Source organism: Dermochelys coriacea, chromosome 19 (assembly GCF_009764565.3).
Source record: "Dermochelys coriacea isolate rDerCor1 chromosome 19, rDerCor1.pri.v4, whole genome shotgun sequence".
In the NCBI taxonomy this organism is placed as follows: domain Eukaryota; kingdom Metazoa; phylum Chordata; order Testudines; family Dermochelyidae; genus Dermochelys; species Dermochelys coriacea.
The window spans coordinates 1,366,476-1,389,681 of NC_050086.2; positions in this window are offsets into that span (position 1 = coordinate 1,366,476).

Consider the following 23,206-nt stretch of genomic DNA (forward strand, 5'->3'; position numbering starts at 1 on the left):
AATCAAGTAGTTTTGCAGGGAATGGTGCCAGGAACAGGAAGGGCTTTGCACTATGTGAAAGGGAGAAAGTTGACTATTGTGGCATTGCTTACAACACCACCAGGAAGGTGCTGGTAAGAAAGTGCTGCCCTTTGCTATACAGCTCTCCCTTTTCCTTCTAGGTGGGTTGATGTGATGAAGATTTTGAAACAGTATGTAGACCAATGTCCTCCATGCTAAAAGTATCACACCCATTTGCTTGGGGCAGGTGCTGTCCCCTGGGGCTGAGGCAGCATGTGCTGAATAGGGAAAGGAAGATTTAATTCTACACCTTTCTAAAAGCACATGGACAGGCTACTGAGAGACTTGTTCCCTGTGTTTCTCTGTGCAGCCTAGAGAATAAGGGTGGATACCTTAAGCACCACTGAAAGCATTGCCAAGAGATGTATGAAGGAGGGGGTGTTCTCCCCAAAACGTGCATGCTTGGTCCGCTTACTGGTGATAAGACACTCAGCTGGCAGAATAGACTCCAAGCTATTAAGACTTAGTCTATAGCTCATCCCAACCCACCTCCAACTGCAGCCTGAGCAAAGAGATGAGCCTTATCATGTGCTGGGGGGAGTGAATTCCAAACCCAAGAGCCCTCAGCTCTGCAGTAAACCACCTCGCCTACCATGAGCCTGTAAGTCATTAACCAAACATCACGCTCAATGGTATGGAAGGCTGCTGACAGCTGTAAATGTACCAAGTAGGATAGGCACCTGTCCACTGGCCACATTGCCTGGGGAGATCAGCAATGACCCAAACTAGCACAGTCACTGGCCTAGGCTGACACCAGATGGATTTCGCTTTAAAGACCTATTCAGTGAGAGACGTAGCTCTTTGTTTTCTGGCTCCAGACACTGTGCAGTTAATAGGAATTATACCTGCTAAAGGGAGAGAGAGAAACACCTCTTTGTGCTTTGCTTTTAGAATGAAATGACTCAAGCCCAAGGAGCCATTTGGCCACATGAGGGCACTGCTAGACCTGCCTAGGGAGAGGATCACATTATCAGCGGTGTGCTTCTGGGAGCACAAATGCCTCCTGTCTGCTGACAGTGTTGGCCTTACGGATTTTTATTTTATCTGCACTTCTAATTGGAATGGAAGATAAAAAGAACTGCCTCCCTGCCTTTGCTGTGTCTCAAGTCTGCCCAGCCTAGTCCCTCCTCTGCTAATACAGAGCCCACATTAGATGCCAGGGAACCCATTGGGTACACCTGCAGTGTACATGTTCTCTCAGCAGTCATAGGGACACTCACGGGGGTGTCTAGCTAGGGGGCAGTGCTCCCATACAGGCTCCATCTGACTGGTCCCCATCCCTGCTGTGTGTGTGATTAAGAGTTAAGGCAAAAGTGCTCAATGCATCTCTCACATAACAAAGCATTTGTGCCCAGCAACAGCAGGGGTATTGATTGGCCATGCAGCACCCTGTATCCCTCTGAGCTGGACTGAGGGAGGTCACATGGCAATTTTTGCACTGGCACAGGAGAGGCCAGCAGTCTTGCTTGAGCAGTAGCAGCCTTGTGAGTTACAGCGCTTCTTATTTTTGGTCTATTGCAATTGGTGAGAGATGACTGGCTGGTTTCCTGGTGAAGACCAAGCCGCTTTCCCTCTCTGTACCTGGGGAAGCAGCTCGGAGGGAGATAAGACTCTTGACTCTGCCTTGTCACAGGCTTGGTTTAGAGAGTTCACCCCAGAGGCTCTGTCCTCCTTCAAGAGATGGACTTCGACTTACAGGGTTGGTGGCCTCTATCCCTGTCAAGGGGCATTTATTACAGTAATGCTCCCCTCTATGTGCATTAATGATAGATTGGCTAAAGGGTGGGCTCAAACCAGCTTGAATTCCATGTGCATGTGAATTCTGTGGATTCCCTGCAAAAACTTCACACAGGAATGTGACTGCAATGAGTCAAGGTGCAAATATCCCAGAGCCTTGTACTGAGTCATCTCCTTCTAAAGGAAGTGTGATAAAACCTCTTCCTCCTCCAGCAGGGTTTTAAGCTAAAGTGTTCCCTGTGATGGGCCGATGCATCCTCCAAAGTACTGGCCTTTGGAGGAGATCTCAAACTGAAGTCCCCTCGCTCACATAGAAATTAAAGATCCCAAGAGATAATCCATGTGTCCGTGGTCACATCACCGCCTCCTCCCCACATTTGCTGTGGGTTTGAAGCAGTGGACAAGCTATTGCAGACCTGTAGGTCTGTACACCTGCACAGGGCTTGTGCTGCCAGGACGTAGCTCGTTATTCTATAAAATGCTTTGGGAACAAGTAGCATTTGGGAGGTGGTGGGGAAACCCAAGACAGTTCTCAGGTGTGTCAGGATGATCACACCTTGCTTTAGAGTATATGCTGCAACTTAGACTCTCGTCCTTCCATGTTGTACACCTGACTGAACCAGCCAGGAGAAGAGACTGCTTCTAAGCTCCCGCTTCATACACAGCTGGAGTGTGTGCAGAAGGAAGCGGAAGTCTGGTAATACAAGCAGCTGATGCTGACACATCCCATCAGCATATTGGCATCAAGATTACATGTTTTATGGGCTTTCTTCGGCCTGCTGTGTGATGACTTTCACATCCCATGACTGCCACCCATAAACACCTTCTTAGTTTTAATAACATGCACCCAGCCAGCTTTAATAACACTTTCTTGGCCAAGGAGTTGCTATATGCAGATAATGTGCAGAGTGATTTCTACAGCCTGGGAGCCTCATTTCACACCCCTCCCCAGCCCCCGGCCCTGCACCAGTCATACCGCAACACTGGAACAAAACAAACGCCAGTCAGAGGTGAGGTACTTGAGTTTGTCAATAGTTTTTCTAGGGGGCAGAACTGCAATTTGATTGCTAAAGCAAAGGCTGTGGGCCAAATGCTGCTGCCCTTGCATGGTGCAGTGGGGCAGCCCCAGATCAATGGGAGTATTTGCAGAGTAGCGTACTATCCCACCTGAGTATGGATAGCAGCTAGGAAGTCAGGCTATTCTGGGTAATTGTCCACAAATAAAGACCAGGGTTTCTAAGGTTTAGAAGCCACTCTCCTCTGAGTTGCTTGTCCATGAAATGCACCCCCCTCTCTTTTGGGTCATATGTGGGTAGGACAGGCTCATCCAGACCCATTCCATCCATGCTGTATTCCTCAGTGACCTTCATTCCCCATTTCTGAAGCAGAATCAGTGAAGACAAAGCAAAACATGAAACCTGCCCCAAATCCAGGGAGTTTAGGAGCCAGCTCTTGCAGGAAGAGGGATGGGGCTAATGGAAAACATGCCAGATCCCACTGCAAACGCTGATGATCATTTCTTGAAATATCATTTAGCAACATGGGCTGACACCCTTCTGGTTTTTGAGGGATGGAATCTGAGAGGGCTGGCAGCCCCACCTGACGAAGAACAGCTTTGTTGGCTCATTCTCAGCACACATGGCAGGATGCTGGCAAAGACAATAATCAGAAATTGACTTCCGTTGAGATGGAGGTTGAGGTATCTGCCTTGTCACCAGAAATCTCAGGCGACAATAGATCATGATGTTCCCAGAGCCAGGCAGCCTGTGTACTGCATGGATCGCTACCTGTAGCTCTGAGTCCAGAAACCTCCACTCTGACCACGAGTTTCTGAAGCACAGCTTCATAAAGGAGGCATGGAGCTGGAGATCTGGCACAAGCCAATATGAACTTGCCTTATGTTCTCAGCCAGTCAAGAGCCAGGGGTTTGTGCTGTGTGTGGTGCACGATGGCATAATCCTTTGTCCTTTTCTGCTGAGGCTGCGGATGGGCAGTTAGGCTGAGATTTTCAAAGCTGGGTGCCACATTTCCATTCAAATGAATGGGAATGGGTGTCCACTTCCTGCAAGACGTTTTGTCAATCCTCTCCCCTGACTGTACATGGGGACTCTGGACTGGGACCCTGCTATTGCCTCTGTCCAATGTGGTGTCAGACCTTGAGAGCCGAGAGACTGCCTAGAGCCCGGCGATACCTGCGTATCGTGGGGATTAGTTGAATCTGCATGGACATATTAAAACAATATGGGGTGGGATCTTCAGAAGTGCTTGGCCTTTGCCTCACCCTTCTCCCACTGCAGCCCATGGGAGTTTCACCAAACACCCAGTGGGAGCAGAATTAGGCCAATGCAAACTTTTGAAAATTCTACTCAGATTAAATTAATTGAGCTTCACAAGAGCTCTGGGAGACCATTAAGGGCTAGAGAGAGTTTACTTCTTCCACCCCTGGGATGTAACCTGCACATTGTAGTTTAGGACAGGAAGTGAAGGCTGTCTTGTCGAACTGAAACTGTAGGGAGGCAGAATATAATGGAATTGGAATTTGACTAGGACTGTTGAGGGCTCATTAATCAGGGAGCCGTTTTCAATGTATAACAACAGCAACTTTATTGAAGCTCTAAAGTTCTGGACAATGTTCCATAGTCATCAGAAAGCATTCTGAACTATCCACACCCAGAGATATGTCTGTCTGTTATGCAGAACTTTATACAGAGAGCCTTCATTTAAAACACTTATTTCTAGCTCTCATGGTTACAGAGAAATGCTTGAAAACATGACCCGAATGTAACCTGGTGGCTCAGAAGCCAGAAGGCAAACAAATCAAAATATAACCAATTTTATTTTTAGTCAAATGATTTTTTAGTTATCGTCATGATTTTTGGAGCCATTCTTCTGGATTGAGTTAACTAATAATCAGTGAACCCGGGCTGGCCACGCTGTTCTACTTTTGAAGAATACCATGAGAGCTTGATGGGTCTGAAGTGGCCGTGACCCCGCTCTGACTCCAAATGGAGCGATGCTGAGTGCCCCTGCATTTTGGAGGTGATTATTTCATTGTGCTGTAACGCTCACAGCTGACAGGACATTCCTTTGAAGGCATTTGTCTGCAGTTCTCTGGGAAGGCCAAGGCCCAGATGCATCTTCACATCAGAGTACTCTAATTGAACACAACTGTGGGCTAAGATGGATTTCGGGAACTGTACCCTTACAGCTCAGACAGCCTGCCAAGATCCCCAGCTGTTAACAAGAATGTCTTTCCTCACATGTGTTAATTCCTTTTAAGCCAGGATCCATCAGATTCACCACACTGAAGCTGTGAACTCAGGACAACACTAGTTTGCATTGTGGAGGAGAAGGTGGTTTCTACAGAAATGATACACATTTCTCAACACTCAGCTTTGCTTTTGAAAAGTGTGGGAGGAGGATTGGGAATGGTCCTTTGGACAGAGTCTTAGCTGCATCTGAAAATAGTTAGTCAGTCAGCATCCCTTGTAGCACCAGACAGATCTCCATGACCTGGAGCATGCTATGGGACAATGAGTGTCCCATTGCAGTGGGTATGTCTATGCTACAAGCACTAATGCAGCTAGTCTGCTGTCATGTCGACACTTGGTGTGTGATGGAAGGGGTTCCTCTGTTGATGTAGAGAATCCACCCTCTGGAAAAGCGGTAGTGAGGTCGGCAGAAGAACTCCTTTGACCTAGCAGTGTCTGCAGTGTGGGTTAGGTCAACCTGCAAAATTGTTCACAGCGCTGAGCTAGGTTGAGATAACTCTTAAGTGTAGACCAGGTCAAAATCTTGTTTTTTCACAACTCTTCCTCTGGAATGTCCCATTACATGTTGTCACATGCCCTGTCGCCAGGCTGTGCCTCAGTTTCCCTTCTGGCTATATAAATCAGTCCTGAGGCAAACTTTAATTCAAAAACTTTTTGTGTATGTGTGTGTGTGAGGGGGAGCTAACAGGCACCGCCGGGAGCACCTGATTGCTCCCACGGGTAGCCCACAGGTCATCATGGGCCAGTTAGGCCCTGATCCTTCCTGAGGAATGACATTGCACTGAAGATGCCATTTTGAAGAGCATGCCACTGGGACAGCACATTCTTCAAAATGGCATGCCCCATGCAATAGCAGACAAAGCCACATTTGGTTTTGTCTCAGTACAGGACGGGGATAAACCACCCCAAAAGAGGACTGTCCAGTTTAAACTGGATGAATGGCTGGCTGGCCCGTCTGTCTGATCTCATCACTGCAGCATCTGAGAACCTATCCTGGGCCTCAAGAACAGAAGTCTGTTCCTCCTGTCAGGCAATGAGGAATCTCCTGTGTGGTGTTCAGTCACCACTCAGTGCCCGAGGCACTTGCAAGAGTTCTGCTTTATTCTATATGTGGTTCCAACTGGCTGGGCAGAACAATAATAAAATCTTCCCAGAGCCCCACCCAGCCTCTCTGTCTGGGGAGGTGCAGCTCCTAATACCACATTCTGTAGCTCTCTGGGGATCCATATCCTGGGGACTGATGATTCAGAGTCTAATCTCCATAGGAGCATCACAGTCCATGTGACTAATTCACCCTGAGTAAATACATCTAGACATAAATGAAAGTGAATCTGAGCTCTTTTACTTGTAGAGAAAGTTCCTTTCGAAAGTATGCTGGGCAGTGCTCTGTCTTTCAGGAATGCAATAAAGCAAGATTAGCAGCTGGAGCTACCCTGTTAAAATAGAGTACAAAGTCCATGCTTTGATTTTCAACTCTGCCCCCTTCTGATTTAATGTGAAAATAGTTACTTTTCATTTGCAGGAAAAGCACAAAGTAATAAATCAGTTACTAAAATTAAATAGCCACCAAGCGTTTATAGAAGCAGCTGATTTTTATCAGCTCGTTTGTATTTCATATAAGTAACATTTAGTATGGACTTTGCAGTGAGCTTATAATGTGATTATAGTGAGATTGTTCTGCACAGCTTTGCTTGAAACATGGGGGATTTGCTAAGGGTAATATGACTTTCAGTGCATTTTCCTCGGTTCTTTCTTCTGGTATTAGAGTGGTAGCTGTGTTAGTCTGTATCAGCAAAAATAACGACAAAGCCTTGTGGCACCTTAGAGACTAACAAATTTATTTGAGCATAAGCTTTCATGGGCTAGAACCCACTTTAAATTTGTTAGTCTCTAAGGTGCCACAAGGACTCCTCGTTGTTTTTTCTTTTGGTCTTGCACCATCAGAGCAAATTTTGGGACTACTGAGCAGTATGCCCTCGGAAACCTGCCAGATGGTAATAACGTTGTGTGTGAGACGTGCCCTTGAGCGTACACATGTCTAAAAGCTGCATTGAATTCCCACTGATGTGACAGTGACCCCAGGCTTGCCAGCTAAATGAATGTGCTGGATGAATCAGATTGAAAGAAATAGCAACCAAACAAGAAACTTTGCACCAAATTTATGCCTGTCTGTCTGTCTAGCTTAGGTATAAATCACTGCAGTTTGCAGGCATTAAACGCAAGTTTAAGCTAAGCACTACAAAAGCCCATTAAAATAGACGCTTCTCTTGCCTAAGGTTCAAAGAGTTACATTTCCTTGTTTTTTTCTTTTTCTAAATCCTTCTTGTGGGTAGAGGCATCTGCAAATAGGGGAGTTTTTGCACTGGGCTTTGAAAATGGACAAAGTAGGTCTCGTTCCAACTTCCTCCTTTGAGAAGCTGCCCCATAGTCTAGCACCTAGAACTGAGAATGCCCCAAAATGTTCCTAAGCATTTTTAATATCTGCTTCCTTGGTGCGTGAACCTGTCTGGTTGGGTCCCAGATGGAGAGGTGCTTTCTGAAGTAGTCTGGACTCATCCACCATGGAGATGGGCACAATATAAGATCTTTAATAGATAGACCACAGAGGGCTTTGACACTTAGGACCAGAATCTTAGATCCAGAAGCAAACTGGGAGCCAGAGGAGGGCCCAGGACACTGGTGGCTAGTCCACCTCCAGAGTTGTGTAGCAGGGCTGCTAGGTCCTCAGCTGAGAGGAACAGGCCCAGATTCCCAGCCCGTAGAAGAGGTGGATAAAGATGCTTGTCTTTTTTTTTTAATAGAAGGCTTTCATTGGTGAACAGTCTGTATTGAACAGCCTCTCCCAGTGCCTTGCCTTGCTCTGGCCTGCAGAATGTCACTTCATTCTGGCCCATGCCCACATTTGAAATACCAGGCTCCTGACCTTGTAACTCTGATGACTGTCTTCTCTCCTTTCCAAAGGATTTTGTGGATGAATCATCACATCCCTTTGTATCAGGCCTGGGGCTTTGCTGGCCTCTGCATGAACAGGACTTCAGCCCTGGCTTGAGTCTCACTAATATCCCTCAACAAAGCGCATGCACGAGAGCACTCAGGCTCAATCCAATACAGATTTCTGTTTCCTTGAGTGTTGTCTTTGCATATAATTAAATCTGATGTGGCTGCAGTGCAGCTGGGCCTTACTGACCCATCAGTACCTTGGCAAGTTGGCGTGAAGCCGGCAGCCAGGGAAGCAGGGAGGATGCAAGTGAACAATTTGACATTTAGCGTTTGACTTTTTAAAAGATGAATGTTTTCTGACAAGGGGGATTCACATGAGTTTACTCTGCTCTGCAGACTAATTCATATGATCAAGTTCCCAAGAACTTTGCTCTCATGGCATGCTGGGACCAGTGGTCTGAAAAAAGTGTGTGTTGGGGGGGTCTATCATAATCTGGGAGCAGCAGTTTTGGTAATCCAAGTGTTTATAGTGAGCCCATCAGTGACCTGCTCAATTTTTATTTTTTTTCCCGGGTCTGTGACCCCTTGTGACTCCCTCTACCTTTAAGCATTGGCACCTGGCATTGGCCCCTGTCGGAAGACAGGATTCTGGGCTAGATGGACCTTTGGTCTGGCCCAGTGTGGCCGTTCTTATGTTCTTATGCTGGGACTAAAACACACAGGTGTCTAGCCCCAGACTCAGAACTCCAGACTTCACCAATTCGATGGAAAGCAGTACTTTCTGGGCTCCTTACCAGTGATGAAATCCTGGGTTTCAAGTAGATTTGAAATCTGAATTTATCACAATGGCGTTTAGTCATATAGGAAATGGCAAAGGGATTTGGAATTTGAATTTCAGTTTAACGTTTAATTAGGGACAGAAATGTGTGATAAAAAGTTCCAGGAGCCATTTAGTTCCATAAGCCCCCATGGCTTTCACACTTCCTTTCTCAGACTTTCATCTTGGCCTCAAACAGAATTTCTTTGTGATTGCAGGCTGCTTCAGGGGCTTCTTAAGTTTTATCCACTCAGAAATAAAACACCTCCCCCTCTCCCCCCCTGTACATGAACAAGTTCAGTCTCTCTCATTCCTACCCTTTGCCTGGCTTCACTCTAATGTTTCTTTATGTTTTTGACTTTATTACAGCATTTGTGCTGTTGATTCATTGCTGAGTCCCAAGGAGAGGGAAGGCTCTTAATCCTATAGATGGGAGTTGAATAGGAACACATGTAAATGGGAAGCAAGTTTTTGTTCTTCTGAGTTGACGGGAGGCTCCTGCGGAGTAGAGAATTAGGTCATGCCAACAGGGGAATCCATGGAACAAAAGGTTTTCTGGGCTGGTATGCTCCATCCAGCCCAATCTGGCTCAATCCAGCCAACCACATCCAGTCCATCCTGTCCCTGCTACAGTACCAGGACAGCTAGGATGGACTGTTCTGCAGCCTCGCACAGCCAGCCCAGCCAGACTCAGCATATGTACTCCAGCCTAACTCACCTCCTCTGCCAGCTCTGGGGAGGTTTTATCATAATCCACCTTCTCACTTTTCCCCTAGGCCCTTCCACTTCCCTCTCTCCTTCTGTAGAAACAAGTCTACAGTAGGTTTCTCTTGAACTCATTAGAACTCCTTTTCCTGGTTGCCTTCCCTCTAATCTATTCCAGATGTCTAGGACCCTTTATGTTTCAGAGTTCTGCCTTCGTTCCCGATTTATTCTTGGTTTCCTAACTCTTAAATTTAGCTCCCTTTGTTTTCAAACCTTCTCACCAGTTTGAGGAAAACCAATTATATTTCCAAACCTAAGTTAGATGAGAAGTCTGACATCTGCCTTGTATAAGGCTTTGAAAACTACCAACAATCAACATTTTAGAAAGAGCATAGTCTTCCACTGTGCCCAAATTGGAGATGGTAATTAGAATAATCATCCTCCATAAATAGCATAATCGTTTGCCCTGTTCTAGCCCATTTCATTCAAGACTCTGACAGCGCTTCAGAGGAGAGCTCTGCTTATATTCTCCTCTGCTCCCCGTAGCATGTCTTCATGCCATCCTCCTCTGGCACCATGACAAACCTACAAATCACCAAAGGAGGCTGGCTGAGGGAATTCATCAGGTCTCCCAAGCCCTCTGATCAGAGCAATGACCTCCCACTTCTGACAATAAAAGCCATGGGATGAGGCAGCTGCCTCTCTCTGCACTGCCCTTTCGTGTTACCTCTGATTCCATGACTCATTCATGTCTGCGTGTTCCCAGCTGAGGTTTGGGTGATCAAAGACACTTCTCATGCACTCCGCTGGTGCTTGCACCTTTTCCAGTTTTGCTTAGTGCCCTTCCAGTTTTAACCCTTCCTTGCATAATTTTGTTGCAGCCACCACTTTCATATTCCCTGGAATTTTACATACTTCTCTCATGTCCCCTTCCTTGTGCCTAGCAAATGCAAAGTGTGGTGATGGAGTGCGGATGGGGAGGATTGAACAGACTGAGATCGAGCCAAGCCTAGAAATATTTGACGGGTGTCAAGCATTAGGGATGGGAAGAAACGTTCAGGAAGGAATAACTGGCAGTGACAGAATCAAAATAAGCAGAGGACAATTTAGGCTATTAGGGAAAAAAATTCCTAGCAATTATGTTGCTTAGATTTTGGAAGAGGCTCTCAGAAGAAGCTGAAAGAGCTGTACCCTGGCATTATTGGGGCGTGGGTCACACACGCTCTAGGAATGTCAGTAACCGGCCTGACCTGGCTGGGAACAGGATGGATATTCCACTGGGCATTTCCCATTTGAATGTCTGCAGCAATTACCCCATAGCTCCTAGTTATGCCATAAGAATAAATGTTGTTTATTGGCTCAGAACAAAGTGACCTCACCATCCAAACCTTGTTAAACAGGGAAAGGTTCCCCTTCATTTATCTAAGATGGTTAAAGAGACCCCATTACTGCAGCATTTGAGCACTTCACAATGTTTAATGTATTAGTCTGGCAGCACCCCTGTGCGGCGGGGCAATGCAATCATTTCCCTTGTCCAGATGGGGAAGTGAAGCACAGAGAGGTGAAGTGACTTGTGCAGGGTCATCCAGGGAGTCTGTGGCAGAGCCAGGAATTGAATCTGGGTCCCAAGCCGGTGTTCCTAACCACTGACCAATCCTTCATCTTCAGCTGGCTGGGAAATATCCAACATGAGAAAATTCACCTTGGATGTTGTGCGTGTGATGCCATGGACTAGGGCAGCAGTTCTCAAACTCTGGGTCAGGACCCCAAAGTGGGTTGCAACCCCATTTTAATGGGGTCGCCAGGGCTGGCTTAGACTTGCTGTGGCTCTCGGCTGAAGCCTGAGCCACACTGCCCAAGGCCAAAGCTGAAGCCTTAGGGCTTCAGCCCTGGGTTGCAGGGCTCAGCTTACAGGCCCCCTGGTTGGGGCTGAAGCCTTTGGGCTTTGGCTTTGACCCCTTCTCCACCCAGGGCAGTGGGGCTTGGGCTTTGGCTTCCCCACCCAGGGCAGTGGGAATCAGGCGGACTCAGGCTTCGGTCTCCCCTCCTGGGGTCGTGTAGTAATATTTTTTGTCAGAAGGGGGTCACAGTGCAATGAAATTTGGGAACCCCTGGACGAGGGTAACTCACAGTGGTTTACCTTTAATTGCTTCTTTATGGAACCCTCCGAGACAGGCTGGGCTGGAGTATTTGCCCTGAGTTACCTGTGCAAGTGGAAAAGAAGCAGTTCTGCTCCTGAGAGGTGACCATCTTGTGGCTAAAAGAAAAGGAGTACTTGTGGCACCTTAGAGACTAACAAATTATTTAGAGCATAAGCTTTCGTGAGCTACAGCTCACTTCATCGGATGCATTTCATCACTTCATCGGATGCATCTTGTGGCTGTTTGCCTTGAAGAGGGGTTTGTGCTTTATGAATTTGTCCATGAGTCAGACGTCAAAAATGGGTATGGGTGTGAGGAGAGGCGAGAGAGAGAGAGTCTGGAAAAGAAAAATGGATTTGAAGTGATTCTGAATCCCTGACAGGAGCAAAAAGCCCAACTGTCTGTGGCAGCCAGAGCTGGCATGATATCCCAGACACAGACAAAATGTCCTGCTAACAAGGAATTAGTGAATAATCCAGCGTTCCCATTTGCATTAGTCACATCTCTGCTGCAGTCATGTCAGGAAAAGGCAAATCTTAGGACATGCAGAGTTCTCATTTAAGGCAAAGAGGGACCAGAGAGCCTGAGTTTGTCAGGACAATCCTTATTTCTCGTAGTAGTGCACTGGCTAAGAGTCGCAATGGTGAATAGACCTGCCTGGAGGTGCTGGCACAGGACACTGCTATTGGTCTAAGCACTAAAGAGTCAACGATTTGGAGAAAACCCAAACATGCTAGTGGAATAACCCAGAGCCCCTTGAGCTGGACGCTGTTCCACCAAGTCTAAAAGGCTTTTTGGTTGAGTTTAACAAGATTAGTCTATAAGCCTTTGAGATGTCAGTTTGCTGGCAGGTTTGCATTCAGTAGTTTCTGCATTGCCAGGGAATGCAATTGCTCATTTCATTGGCTTGCTTTGATTTCACTAAATCAGACTATTGCTTTGCTTCCCAATTAGCCCCTTCTGCTCAGCAGTAACAAGCTGAAGAGAGAAGAGTCTGGGGAAGGGGTGCAAAACATTCAACATCCTGGGAGGAGAGTTCCCTGCCTTCCCCCTTCTTTGGGCCAATGGAGATTCAGAGCCAAGACAGAGAACAGCTAAGCTGTAATAATGTGCCAGGATGACAAATATCTGTGGGTTCCAAACCTCCTCCCCCTTCTCTCTGCAGCGCCGGAATAAATTCAAACAGCAACCACTGATTGCACCATCTCCTGTGACATCTTTGTGCTGCTGCTGCTCAGAAAGCTCACATCCTCTGGCTAGCCCTGACCCCGGAGCCTGCACTGACATTACTGAAGCTACTGGTGAAAAAACAAAAGGAGTACTTGTGGCACCTTAGAGACTAACAAATTTATTAGAGCATAAGCTTTCGTGAGCTACAGCTCACTTCATCAGATGCATTTGGTGGAAAAAACAGAGGGGAGATTTATATACACACACAGAGAACATGAAACAATGGGTTTATCATACACACTGTAAGGAGAGTGATCACTTAAGATGAGCTATTACCAGCAGCAGGGGGGGGAAAGGAGGAAAACCTTTCATGCTGATAAGCAAGGTAGGCTAATGCCAGCAGTTAACAAGAATATCTGAGGAACAGTGGGGGGTGTGGTGGGGGGGAGAAATAACATGGGGAAATAGGAAATAGCCATCACCTTCAGCCCCCAACTAAAACCTCTCCAACGCATCATCAAGGATCTACAACCTATCCTGAAGGACGACCCATCACTCTCACAGATCTTGGGAGACAGACCAGTCCTTGCTTACAGACAGCCCCCCAATCTGAAGCAAATACTCACCAGCAACTACACACCACACAACAGAACCACTAACCCAGGAACCTATCCTTGCAACAAAGCCCGTTGCCAACTCTGTCCACATATCTATTCAGGGGACACCATCATAGGGCCTAATCACATCAGCCACACTATCAGAGGCTCGTTCACCTGCGCATCTACCAATGTGATATATGCCATCATGTGCCAGCAATGCCCCTCTGCCATGTACATTGGCCAAACTGGACAGTCTCTATGTAAAAGAATGAATGGACACAAATCAGACGTCAAGAATTATAACATTCAAAAAACAGTTGGAGAACACTTCAATCTCTCTGGTCACTCGATCACAGACCTAAGAGTGGCTATCCTTCAACAAAAAAGCTTCAAAAACAGACTCCAGCGAGAGACTGCTGAATTGGAATTAATTTGCAAACTGGATACAATTAACTTAGGCTTGAAAAGAGACTGGGAATGGATGAGTCATTACACAAAGTAAAACTATTTCCCCATGGTATTTCTCCCCCCACCCCACCCCCCACTGTTCCTCTGATATTCTTGTTAACTGCTGGCATTAGCCTACCTTGCTTGTCACCATGAAAGGTTTTCCTCCTTTCCCCCTCCTGCTGCTGGTGATGGCTCATCTTAAGTGATCACTCTCCTTACAGTGTGCATGATAAACCCATTGTTTCATGTTCTCTGTGTGTGTGTGTATATAAATCTCCCCTCTGTTTTTTCCACCAAATGCATCCGATGAAGTGAGCTGTAGCTCACGAAAGCTTATGCTCTAATAAATTTGTTAGTCTCTAAGGTGCCACAAGTACTTCTTTTCTTTTTGCGAATACAGACTAACACGGCTGCTACTCTGAAACCTGGTGAAAAAACATGTCGCTACAGAGGCCAGGCCCACTTCGGACACTGCAATGGGGAAATAAAAACTCCAAGTAGACGCAGAGTCTGATTCCAGGGGTGTGGGGCATTCGGGACTCCAGCTGGAGTCCATAGAAGGTGGCACCTTTCCCACCTGTGAGTCTACAGAAGAGAATGGGTGAACAGGTGGGATTTCCAGCCTCCTGCAGTCAGGCCACTAGTAAAAGTGTAAAACACTCCCACACAAATGAACGATGAAAGAAACTCGTCAGTGGCTCAACCGTCCCATCGGAAGCTTGTCATGATTTGGAGCTTGGCTGTAGCAAGTTGCTGAACTGGCTCTGATAAAAATCTGTCTTGACTTTTCTGTCTAATCTTGCTAGGTATTTATATCTGACTCCTCACCATGAGATCTGAGCTCCTACTAGAACTGGCTCAAAACCTAGCTAGGCCTCTTTCAGGCTGGAAAAATTCAGCTAACTTCTGTGTGGGTTAATTTACAACCGTCCTCCACGGTGGAGCTTCTGGTCTTCCCCATTTCTGCCGGAAGGGGAAACGCTATGGAAGAATCTGTTCTCACTTGTATCAGCTCTGGCCAGCGTCCCCAAGAGCTGTATCTTTCGGTGTGTCTCTGAAGCCAGCTGTAGGATCTTTTGATGTTAATTTAGTTTTTCCAAGTGTCACTAGTGCCTTGTGAGGTTCTGGTTCTGAACAAAGCACTGTGTGACAACCAGTGAGGAGCTTAAGTAGACCACTTCTTCAAACTGCAAAGAAACAACTCACAAGGAGGTGCCGTTCAGAGTGACTTCTCATGGTGCAGAGATTATTTCATTGGCTTTTGTTATAAATAGCTGAGAAATGCAATGATGCTGCTTGAATGACAATTGTTAAACAAAAAGCTTGGACCCTACATTGGTTTAGTGCATGATTTGCATCTCTAATCAGAAGGGATGATGGGAATAAACACATGCCATCGGAGGTGCTTTATTTACCATTGGAAGAGTTGTGTAGCTGGGGAGGAATCTCTTGGAGAGATGCAGTAAATTCCAGTCAGTCAGGTAGGAATTGCATTAGCTACCTGTGAAGCATTTTCTTTTATCAACTGAACTAAAGAAATCACACAGAACAATGTGCATAACACTAAGGGTAGGACAGTGACTAAGGGGATAGCTGGAGGTTCTGAATATTGCTGCTTGCAATCTGAGCAGCCGTTTCCAGTTTTTACAGGGCAGTGAAGGGTGTGGAATGCAGAGGGTTTTTACAGATCAGATGGAAGCTGTTTGTGCATCTCAGATTCATTTTAGGATGTGTGCCAAAAGAACAAAAGACAGCTTTGACCTTACAAATAACATATTCTGTGTCAAACCCTGGGTCGCAATTTAGAGCCTAAAACTGGCAGTCCGACATTCTCGTGCAACTCTCTATGGGGATTGTGAGTGTGACTGAATGAATGAATTCCTTATCCCTGCTGAGGTGTGAGTGATGTCATCAGCTCCTGCAAAAGAAAGAGCATCCGCAGTTCAGGTTCCAGGTTGTGTCTGACCCAGCTGCAATCTGAAACGGATTAAGCTGAGCTATATGAATTTTATAAGCAGTAACACAAAACCAATGTACACATTAGTCTGATACGAAGCAGAAGATGAGTTGGTATTTGTCTTAGAGGGAAATGCATGGTAATGAAATGGAAACATCAGGTTTTGCTCATAACCCCGTCATGTAGAAAATATTTAATAGAATTATCCGAGGGGAGGAGATTTATTGAAGGACAATTTATTAAAGACAAATGGAATCTTTTAAAATATATCTCATTTAGGGCAGAGGTCTGCATGCCTCAGAGGGCTGGTAACTAGAGCTTGCGCCTTGGCCCCTACAGGTCACTAATCCAGAGTGCTAGGGATGGTAAGAAGCTTTGCTGTGACAGGACAAGTATCCATGTCAAACCCACCCCCCCATGCACAAAAGGCTCAGTCCTGCAAGATGTTGAGCACTAGGACCCAAACCAGCAAAGCATTTAAATACATGCTTAACTGCAGGCACATCATTGACTGTAATGGGACCACTCACATGCTTAAAGCTCAGTATGTGCTTACGCACTTTGCTGGACTGGGGCTCAGCAGAGTGTCCCAGGATGGAATGGGGCCGCAGAGAGTGAACACAGGATCTCTGCAGTGTGCTCTCTGTGGAGCTGCCCTGGTAACCCGGTTAGAGGGAACAGCTGATTACAGTCGCTGGCTGAGTGGGGCTGGCTGCAGAGGGAGCTCAGAACCGCTGGGGTCTAGAGGCTGCATTGATTCTTCTCTCTGCAGTCCAAAGAGCCCGTGTTGCTCTTTATTTGCTTTGGATCCCAGCCTCTCTCCTGCACTCAGCCACCTGCCTCTGGCTACCAGCCCTGGGACTCGGTGTCTAGGTCTAGTGGCAGGGCTGTCAGTGAAGAAATACCCAGAGTGGAAGATCCGTGACAGCCCGACGTTCCTCTTTCTGGACAGGGTGAGGGTGGCGGTTATTTACCTCCTTCTAGCAGAACTGTTTGGAGGGTGTTTTCTGGATTAGTGTGGCTGTCGCTGTTTGGGCCCAAGGATATTAGAGAGACTCGGTAGGGGAGGGACTGGCCCAAGAAAAGATGTTACCACACCCATTTGCCTTGGTAAGCATTGTACATACATAGGGGCAGGTCCCATGGGGGGTATTTAAAAGACACTGTAGCAAGGTGGCCACTTAGCGAGCGCCCCCCTAATGGCCAGGGGTTGCTTGACAGGCATCCTGCCCTGATTAGCTCCCTCTTGGAGGCTCCTTAGGCACTCCAGACACTGCTGTGGCTCCCAGCACCCTTTTCTGGGGCTGGATTAGTGTCACAGAACCTTCACACAGACCACAGAGTCCTTCGTCTCAAATTAACCCAAACACTCCTCAATGGGTCACACGTCAAGAGTTCAGACTTGGCTCTGTTTCTTCAGCCACATCCAGACCTCTTTCTCTGTCTGCCAACTCCATCTGAAGCCACCAGTTCCGGATCCTTTCTGGCTGGAGTGCAGCCCCCTGGCCCTCATTATGCCTCCTGTTAGTATCTCCTAAACTTCTCTCAACCACACCCTCCTGCAGCTCTTCTGTTTGGATGCTCTGATTCTCCTCAGGTGGGGCTCCTCTTCTCCTTAGGGCTAGCTTTAGCCCCAGGCTCTCCAGCCCAAGGGCCAGCTGCCCTGTCACAGAGACAAATCAATGAAATATAAAAGCTGGGAGACGCAATTAGACACCCCTCTTCCCTAGGAGTCCCTAAGATACCAGAGACATTTCACAGTCCTGTGAAATCATTAGGCCCAGAGTGTTCCTCCAGCAGCTGCTAAAGGGTAATTCGCAGTATAAAGATGTATGGCAATATTTACCCATCTAGGTATGCCTGCTCTTAAAGTGTGCCAGCGGCACAGCTACGCTGCTGTAGCACGTCAGTGTAGATACTGCCTACACCGACGGGAGGGGTTCTTCCACTGCCCCAGGGGATGCACCTCCCTGAGAGTCGGTAGCTAAACTGATGGAAGAATTCTTCTGTTCACCTCACACTGTCTACACAGGGGTTATGTTGGTATAGCTACATCCCACAGAGTCACACACGAGAGATGTAGCGAGACTGATGTAAGTTCCTAGTGTAGACCAGGCCAGAATTTAACCATATTGGACAAAATTCTGTTTTTATTTACCCCCATGCAACCGCACTGATTTCTGCAGTGTTGCATTGGTGCACCTGAAAGCAGAATTTGGTGCCTTAATTCAGGCCGACATGTTCAAAAGTCACTGGTGATTGGGGTGCCTCTGCTTTTGTGAACTCAGTTGAAGGTATCTTTAAGGATAGATGATTTTCAGAGGGTGGATGCTCAGTACTTTTTGAAAATTAGAGACAGCTTAGCTTGGACATCCAAAGCCACCAGCCACAATTGAAAATTTGAGTCACTATCTTTTCATTTTCTGACGTATTGATTCTGAGCTGCAGGGCAATTGGTTAACAACTGCTGTTAAAGTCACATCTGCAGGTAATTTCTCTGTTCAGCTGGAATGGAACAGCGTTCATTCAATTAATTAGAAAAATACATGCTGCCTTTTTGAAATCTATCTGAAGAGGTCATGTCATACCCATAAGACTGTGTTTATTGTACTTTACATATGAAATTATATGTCTGGTACAATAATGTTATTTGTAATAAATAGTAGGTAAGTTTGCATGGTCATTAGAAGCATAAATTTAGTTGGTTGCAGGGTAGGAGAACTTGCTGGCTAAATTTAGTTTGAAATTTGCAACCATTTAATTTGACTAAATATCCTTTTGTGTTCCATCCAGCTTTTAATAAATCAGCCAAATCATTTGTAGGGGACAAAACATAAATCCTGCCACTGTTTTCTCTGCTGTGCTATCACCAATATCTGTTATTTGCAAAACTGCTTGTTCCCTTCCCTTTCCAAGCCTCACCCAGGTCAGCAGTTCAGATGCTGAAAAATATCTGGAGAATGCTGTAGATGCCTGATGAGTGCAAAGTGTCTCTCAAACATGAAAGGCCTAGTGCCCTTTGTCACCACTGAACCTGCTGGGCTGTACAACAAATCAATATGTTAGAGGGAAATGCACTCCCCTATGAGAGCCATGCCCAGGGCTACAGAGGAGAACAAAGTAGATGGGCCTTTGAAAAACGTATTTGTACTGCAGGGCATGCTGACAGATGGCCACTTACTGCATTTTGCCCAAGTGTCTGGAGCTCTCGTGCAGCAGATGAGGGAGGCAAGTCCTCATCCTGCCTTTAGGAAGATCACTTAGGTCATTGGTACAGGAGCCAAATCCCTGGGAAATGCTGCTCTGAATTGTACAGTGTCACAGAGACAAGGGTCATCCAGCTAAAGTGACTGTGGTGGCATGAAAGGCGGCACTTCTAAAGGAGAACTCTTCTACAGGGGAGCATCAGACATCTGGCAGTGCTCATATCCCAGTCAAAGGACAAGAAGTGGGCAGTTTCTGACTTTGGCCTCATCTGAGAGCATCAGTGTCAGGAGACAGACAATTAAGTCAACAACAGGAGATTTGAAGGCAAGAGAAGAAAAGTTCTACCCCTTGAAAACGCCCTTCCCTTCATATTACTCCAGAGACCTTGGTAAAGGGAGGGTTCTACCCACATCACAATGACTCTGGCTGGGCTCTGCTGCAGATCATCTCTCTGTGGCACTAGAAACACTAAGCCAAAGACTAGTCCATGATCTTAAATGGAGTGAGGATGGAATGGGAACAATAGCCTCCTGAGCTCTACAAGTGGAGACACAAACAGTGTCTCTGTCATGTTCTGTTTCAGAGTAGCAGCCGTGTTAGTCTGTATTCACAAAAAGAAAAGGAGTACTTGTGGCACCTTAGCAACTAACAAGTTTATTTGAGCATAAGCTTTCGTGAGCTACAGCTCACTTCATCGGATGCATTCGGGTGAGCTGTAGCTCACGAAAGCTTATGCTCAAATACATTTGTTAGTCTCTAAGGTGCCACAAGTACTCCTTTTCTTTTTGTCTTGTTCTGTGTTTCATAGAATCATAGACTTTAAGGTCAGAAGGACCATTATGATAGTCTAGTCTGACCTCCTGCACAACGCAGGCCACAGAATCTCACCCAACCACTCCTGTAACAAACCCCTAACCTATGTCTGAGCTATTGAAGTCCTCAAATCATGGTTTAAAGACTTCAAGGTGCAGAGAATCCTCCAGCAAGTGACCTGTGTCCCATTTTGCAGAGGAAGGTGAAAAACCCCCAGGGCCTCTGCCAATCTGCCCTGGAGGAAAATTCCTTCCTGACCCCAGATATGGCGATCAGCTAAACCCTGAGCATGTGGGCAAGACTCACCAGCCAGACAGCCAGGAATGAATTTTCTATAGTAACTCAGATCCCACCTCATCACAGGCCATTGGGCATATTTAATAGTCAAATATCAATTAGTTGCCAAAATTAGGCTATCCCATCATACCATCCCCTCCATAAACTTTTCAAGCTTAGTCTTAAAGCCAGATGTCTTTTGCCTCCTCTGCTCCCCTTGGAAGGCTGTTCCAGAATTTCACTCCTCTGATGGTTAGAAACCTTCATCTAATTTTGAGTCTAAACTTCCCGATGGCCAGTTTATATCCATTTGTTCTTGTGTCCACATTGGTACTGAGCTTAAATAATTCCTCTCTCTCCCTGGTATTTATCCCTCGGATATATTTATAGAGAGCAATCATATCTCCCCTCAGCCTTCTTTTGGTTAGGCTAAACAAGCCACGCTCTTTGAGTCTCCTTTCATAAAACAGGTTTTCCATTCCTCAGATCATCCTAGTAGCCCTTCTCTGTACCTTTTCCAGTCTGAATTCATCCTTTTTAAACATGGGACACCAGAACTGCACACAATATTCCAGATGAGGTCTCGCCAGTGCCTTGTATAACGGTACTAACACTTCCTTATCTCTACTGGAAATACCTAGCCTGATGCATCCCAAGACCACATCAGCTTTTTTCATGGTCATATCACATCAGCAGCTCATAGTCATCCTGTGATCAACCAATACTCCGAGGTCCTTTTCCTGCTTTGTTACTTCCAAGTGATGTGTCCAGTTTATAATGGACAAACAAAGAGCATCAAAGCCGTGGTGGCAGAATGGTGCCGAGATGGCTTGGGAAGTCAGACAATGCCAGATGATGCAAACAAAGCTAAGGAGCACTGGAAGGAAGAGAAATTAGATGTGTGAAAGGCAGATTGTCATGCCCTTATTCATGCTGAATGGCACCTTCCTCCATCAGTGGCCCATTGGCATCCATGGAACGACTCATAGAATAAATCCATTCAGCATGAGTAAGGCCATCCCATCTGAGCCTGCGCTGGGAATGAGAACAACTTGGGGCCTCCCAGAAGCCTAGGATAAGAGCATGATTAACTATTGATTATAGAGTCTGAAATCCATAATGTGATGGGAACATCCCAGTGCAGGGACACATTTACTCTGCAAGGTTTAAATTACCATGCCCACCAGACATGACTTTATGACCCTGTGACTGGGTGCAACTCACCCCTGCAGCGCCCCATGCTGGATGTCCCAGGGATCAGCTCTGCTAGCCAGTGCACCCTCTTCTGGTGGCTTCTCACCACCATCACTTCTGACCCACATCCCTCCCAGGACTGCAACAACCTCTTCATGACACAGCCCTCTCATTGTGCTCCGCCCTTCCAGGGGAACAGATTGCAGGCTGACAGCCCAGCCACTTCCCTCAGTGGCGAGGGACCCGGGCCCACACACTACTCCAGGTCCTGGCCCGGAGATGAGATAGATGGCTGCCACTTGTTGCATCCCCTCCAACTACTCTTTAGATCTCCTTGTGCCATTTCCCCACGGCACCAGCACCCTCTTGGCCCTTGCCTCAGGGCCTCAGCCTGCAGACCCCTGCAGCCCACCAGGAGCAGCCATTAGCTCCCCGGGTCTCTGCCTGCAGCACTGCTCTGTCCAGGGTGCCTGCCGCCTGCCAGGCAGCCAGTCCCCCTCCCTCCTCAAGCTCCAGGGAGTGACTGAAGCAATTCTGCTCTGCAGCCCTTCTTATATGGGCCTGCCCAGCCCTGATTGGCTGCCTCCCATGCAGCCTCCCTAGGGCTCTATTAACCCCTTAGAGCCCAGGGTGGGGAAGGCACTCCATCACAGCCCTGCACATTAGCACATAGACAGATGGATCGATACTTTCACCCCAGCTACAAGCAAAGAGGAGAGTCCGTGACAGCCAGGAGGATGCTGCGGGGACATCAGATGCAGCAGGCGGAGATGCTGCTCCTAGCAGAGATGGAAGGCTGTGATCAGCAGGAAAGAGTCCTGAGCAAGCTGGGGACTGTCTGGATTGCAGAACGCCTCACAGAAGCCTTGGGGGACACAAAGAGAGTCCTCTTGGGGAATAGCTCACACAAGGGCTTGACTTTCATCGGCATTCATGAGATCCATCACGTCAGCCAGCTGGTCGTGCTCCACAGCTGCCTTTCTCTCCTCCACAAAGCTGTGACTCCACACAGAGGGTCACTGCCTGACACTGACTTGTCACTGGGCTGGGCAGATGCCGTGTTCACACTGTGCTGTTACTAGCTGGGGGCAACACTTTGCTATCGGGAGGTGTGGGGGGAGATAATTTGAATAATATTATTTCCCATTCCATTGTGTCTTTCAGCCCACAGGCCTTTGCAAACCATACAGAAGGGTCAGGAAGCCGCCTCTGGCTGCCATACAAACAAACAGCACGCTCCAGGCTGGGGACATTTGATGCCTAAGGATCCAAGCCCTGACTCTTATGGAAAGTGCCCTGCCAACACTGATGCCCAGGCAAAGCAGAAAGGACCCCGGTTGTTAAAGGGTCACCAGGAAGAGGCGCTCACAGTTCACTGACCTGCCCTCAGTTTCTCTGCTGAGGCAGTTGAAGGGCTGGTTTGTCCCGTCAGGGATTCAGATTTGTGGTTTCAGGGAGATTATGTATGTCCAGCCCCATGCTCAGACCCAGGCAGGCAGCAAAGGCCTTGAATGCTAAAGGCAACGTTTTCGAAGGCAGGTACCTAAAGTTGGACACCCAAGTCCATGACGGGGCCCCTCAAGAGGGGTGTGGTTTTCGGAGATCTAAGTACAGATGTAGCTGTCTAGTGTTTGACCCCCAATTCTGAAATGTGTGACCTAAAGCAGTAGAAAGGATCTGGTTCCATGGGTCCAACCCATAATGGGGAGTTGGAGGGGAGTGGATCCCTCCACCGCGGGAGAGACTGGGGCTGTCCATGCTGGTAATTATGGAATCATAGAACTGTTGGGCTGAAGGGTACCCTGAGAAGTCACCCAGTCCAGCCCCCTGTGCTGAGGCAGGACCAAGTAAACCTAGACCTTCCTGGC